This window comes from Penaeus monodon, chromosome 36, assembly GCF_015228065.2.
Source record: "Penaeus monodon isolate SGIC_2016 chromosome 36, NSTDA_Pmon_1, whole genome shotgun sequence".
Taxonomy (NCBI): Eukaryota; Metazoa; Arthropoda; class Malacostraca; order Decapoda; family Penaeidae; genus Penaeus; species Penaeus monodon.
Genome location: NC_051421.1, coordinates 27417777 through 27422776, shown reverse-complemented (window position 1 = coordinate 27422776; position 5000 = coordinate 27417777). Strand labels below are relative to the sequence as shown.

The following is a 5000-nucleotide window of genomic DNA, read 5'->3' as shown; positions in this document are numbered from 1 at the left end:
TCTCTCTTAATTACCTTTCTCTTCTTTTCTTATGAAAATTTTTTCCCTTCCTGACGGCTTAATATGATTTTTTTTCTCTTATTTGTATGTGGGGTTTCCTTCCCTATCTCTATCTACAGTTTTAATCTTAACCCTTTCTCTAACTTTTCATCCCTATCCCTATTAACTTTTCGACCTTTATCATCTACTTTCACCAAACCTATCCTCGTATATAATCCCATTTCTGTCTACTTTCCAATCCCCAATCCTGTTTACCTTTCCCAAAATGTTGTCCGATTTTCACCGCTCCGCTTTACTGCCTTACTTCCCATCTTTCCCCATTTCCTTTCCTTCAAACCTTTCTAAAAAAAAAAAAAAAAAAGAAAAAAAAAATCCAATAAAGACTCAAACTCTGACTTCCGACACAATAAAAGGTGTCGTAAACAGACACAACTAATGTTTCCTCTCCCAATTTCTTTCTCTACTCTTTTACAGCTCTTCCCTTTCCTCCCTATCTCAATGTTTTATATACATTTTTTTCTCCCTCTCATTTACTTCTCCGCCTGTTCTGCCCTTATCACTCTCTTCATTTCCCTCCCTTCCCTTTCATTTCATTATTCCTCACTCCTAGTTCTTCCTCCTTCCAGTCCCTCTCCTCTCCTCTTCCCTCCCCTCCCCTCCCTCTTCCCTCCATCCTCCCTGCCCTCCTCTTTCTCCTCCCTCCTCCACATCCTTCTCCTACTCAACTTAAGAAGAAATCCGAGACGCCTAGAGTAATTTCTGCTGGCAAAGGAAGAACCACGTCGCAATTACAACGCTAGGAGAGAGGGTGCGAGGGAGGGAAGGAGGAAGGGGTAATAACAACAAGGTTAATGACGAGGAGACGATCTAGCTGAACATCAGAAATAACAATACAATTATCAATAACACCATTAAGAAGAGAAAGAGAAGGCTGAGGTGTAAGAGGAGAGCGAACTGCCCTGCTCGTTACCAAGGGGAACAAACAAGGTGTTGGTAGATTTGGCTAATCCCTCCGACAAATCAACAAAGAAACCATCGAAAATCAATAACCACCATAAATAATTGGTCATCCAGCTGCTCCTCTTTATCATTATTTCTATAATTACTATCATTATCATCATTATCGTCGCCAATACTATTAGTCTATGGCATCATTATCCTCACTACCTTCATCATCATTACCATTATCATTATCATTACTATCATTATCATCATCATCACTACTCTCCTCTCCTTCCTCTCGCTGGTGTCAACCAAGTGTTGCGATTGCGCTAAGCGAGTCGAGAGGCGAGAGGGCAGAGGCCACTCGAGACGGCCGAATCATCTAATTGGCTTTGTGCATGACAGACAACAAATTACCCTTGTACGAGTGTAATTTACGGAAAGCAGAGATAGGGATGGGGGGAGAGGAGGGTGACATTGCCAGACGAAATAAACGAGGCCAATTCTGGGGCGGATTTTACTGCGTGGCGGGACAATGCCACGCGCATTATTCCACACGGTTAAATGTCAGAGCTCGGGTGCCATGTGCAAATGAGTAAACGTCCATGGGTGCACTCTAATGCCAATCGCCATCGTTATCAGAAACCTCCACCAAGGAACCATAAGCAAACATATACTTAATGTTAAATGCAAAGCTAGTTTACTCCAGACGACGCTCTCTTGCGCTCCTGCACTTCCTTACGTCCCACCGGAGGCAAGGGGACTGCTGTGGGCGGTGGCTCCTCCGAGATTATTCACTGCGTGTTTGATTCTAATTACTGTTCACGATCTTTAAGTGGGCTTAATGCCTCTCAGTGAAGACCTGCTTTTCTTGTACTGAATCACATCCGCAACCACGCTTGTTTTTCTCTGTTGTGCGTGAAAAGGTAATGTTAAAGCGTATGAAACTTCAGTGTCTCTCTACTCAAGTGACTAGACACCTAGAGAGAACTTGCGATCACATTCCTTACAATTTTCCTTTTATTAACACTCAATCATCACTTGTTTTCAAATATCAATACACTTTTAAATATCTTACGACAGGGTAGTGTAATAAACACTGGGGATAAATGGTAATCATGAGAAGCAGAAAGGAATCTCGCGTATCCTGATCCCTTTCCTCCTGCCCTGAGCGCCTTGGGGGGACAAGAGCCCCGAGTGCCACCGCCGCCGAGGGCCACGTACCGAGGAAACGGTAGGCGCGTCACACCTCGCTTGCTCGCTTGTGTTACCAGGACGAGAGAAAGGCGCGTGTGTACCCCGCTGCGGTCACCAGCATACTGCCCGCTCTCACAGGGAATGACTCTCTCCCTCTCCCTTTCCCTCGTTCTTCCCCGGGACGCTCTCCCCCTTCTCTCTCCTTCTATCAGTTCTGCTTTATCCAGCGACCGATTCTTTACTTTGTTCTTCTTTCAGACAATAATTTAATGATTCCTCGCGACAAAGTCAGCCTCTTAGCACTGCAACAAGCGCACACAACCGTAAATCGGACAGATGGCACCCAATCAGCCCATGCCATCATTCGTGCAATCAAACCCAATGTTTGATTTCCTCCGCCCCATAAAACGCTTGACACATGGTCCCTAGCAACATGCTTCGCACTGATATCCTTTAATTCGAAACTAAGCAACGTGCCGCTATTTCGTAATATACAGGGCCTTTCCGTTTTGCTGGCATGCTTATCTGCATAATTTCCCGCATCTATCGGAGTGGCAATCTCCAAAGAACACAAAGCATCTCCACCTTCCTTGGAAATGGAGTATTACGCCTCTCATCAGTCACTGCATAAATGCTCCCTCCACGCGTGAGAACCTCTTCCTCTCCTCACACCAGCCAATACCCTTCACGTCACCCAAAATTAGCCCTCTATTGTGATCCCTGTCTGTCACACGCCCACTTTGCCATCGACAATATCAGCCGTGCTCATCTCGTCCGCACCCGCCGGTCCCCGCTCTGCGATGTAACGCACTTGACTCACCCCACACGTCTCTTCTCTCCCCTTTCCTTCGTACGACACTGCGCCACCGCTTCACAAATACACATATAAACATACATGCACATATACATACATACATATATACTTGCATGCAAACAAACAATAAAAAAGAGGGTTGATTAAAACAACGTGAGAAGTGGATGAAGCACACGTCAAGCACACGTGTCTGTACTTCACACACGATCAATAATACGGCACGCACTGAGATTGCCTGCACACGCGATGGAATGCGAAGAGCCGTACAGACGGACAGCAGGAAGCCAAGCGGTTCAAACACGTCAAACGTCAAAGCGAAAACAAAGAGCCTCTTCTCGCCGCTGCGAAAATGATTCGTCAGAGCGAATGGCGTCCTGACATCCGCTTCTCAGTCAACTCAAAAGAGAAAAGAAAAAAGGTAAAGAAAGCAAGCTAAAGCCATAACCTGTAGCACATCCTAAATCCTCTGGATCATAATGAAAATAAAGAGAAGAGTCTATAAGTAACAGTTTCATACTTTATAGCATTTATCACTTGCTTTCAATACAAATTTCAATATGTTACCTAATGATAGCGTAATAATCGCTCGGGATAAATGAATGACTAAAACAAATACAGCAATATGAATAAAACTAACGACAAAAAGCAAACCAAGTTACACTGCTGCCAAAAGGGAGCTCATAAGTCCTACATATCAGCAGCCTACAGCAGACCGCCGCGTGTACAAAAATACGTCACCGAACACGAGTAATTTACATTCGCCATAAATCTGAGCTCACTTTCCATAATCAATAAAGGAAAGGAACCGTTTCTGATTCCACGATGGCCTACGGCGCCGCTTTTTAACTTCGGAGGGACGGGGGAGGTGGAAGAGGACAGGTGAGATTCTGATTTTGAAAAGTTTGTTCAATTCAATATACAATCAGAAGAGGAGAGCAAATAAGAGGAGAGGAAATGTGTGGGGAGTGGGGGGAGGAGGGAGAGAGAGAAGAGAGAGAGAGAGAGAGAGAGAGAGAAAGAGAGAGAGTAAAGATGAGAGAGAGAGAATAGAGATGAGAGAGAGAATAGGATGGAGAGAGAGAGAGAGAGAGAGAGAGAGAGAGAGAGAGGAGAGAGAGAAGAGAGAGAGAGAGAGAGAGAGAGAGAAAGAGACGAGAGAGAGAGAGAGGAGAGACAGAAGAGAGAGAGAGAGAGAGAGAGAGAGAGAGAGAGAACAGAAAGCAGAGAGAGCACAAAAACAATAACTAGTTCTTGAAAAACTCAAGAACTGTTACGGGTTCCTCTTGCCTCCAGAGATCATGATTTAGTCCGAGTTACGTAAGAGGGAAAAATAACATTCATGCTTCTTATCAAAATAGTAAAACCTCTTATTCTAATAAACGCTGGAAAAGGGCCCAGAAAAAAGACGACAAAAACGTATGACATTCGCAACTGTTCTTGAGTAACAAACAAACAAACAAACAAAAAACTGGGATTCCTCCTGGATTCCCCCCTTCCCCCATGCTGCCCCCCCCTCCTTCCTTCCTCCCAACCCCCTCCCCTCCATTCATTTACACTTTCTGTCACTCTCCCCCCCTCCTCCCTCCCTCTACCATCCTCTAACAATCCCACCCTCCCCCTACCCTCCACCCGCCCCCCACCTCCACCCTTACTCCCTCCCTCAACCCCCTCCCCCCTCTACCTCCCTCACCCCCGTGCAATAAACGACAAGAGGCAGTATTGGATCCTCGTTCCCTGATGATTGTAAGAATTTTTTGACCCGACCCGACCCGACCCGACAAGACCCGACGGTGCCAACGATCCCCAGTCTGGCCGATAAGAAGCCCCGTCTCCTTACTGGCACTAATTAAACGCGGAGGGCGGGAGGAGGCGTGGCGGGGCGGAGGGGGGGGGGTAAGGGAAGAGAGAGGGGGTAGAAGAGAGGAATCGGCGCAGTGTAGGAAGAAGAGAGGGGGAGGGAAGAAGAGAGGGGGGAGGGAAGAAGAGAGGAAGAAGGGAAGAAGGAGAGGAAGAAGGGATGGAGGGGAGAGGGGTTACGATGGGGGGG

At 46.3% G+C, this 5000-nt stretch overlaps 1 protein-coding gene across 11 annotated transcripts in view; it reads right to left on the bottom strand.

Moving 5' to 3' along the window:
- Positions 1-5000, bottom strand: part of LOC119595425 (transmembrane and coiled-coil domains protein 2-like) — a 178794-nt gene that overhangs the window by 73712 nt on the left and 100082 nt on the right. The window contains exon 1 of one of the 11 annotated variants that reach the window (XM_037944527.1): positions 2167-2263. The exons of 9 other annotated variants lie outside the window; for them this stretch is intronic. The gene's annotated coding sequence lies outside the window, so the exon portion shown is untranslated. Of the gene's footprint in view, positions 1-2166; positions 2264-5000 lie in introns of those variants that run through there. One more of the 11 variants, XM_037944523.1, reaches the window with a different exon arrangement.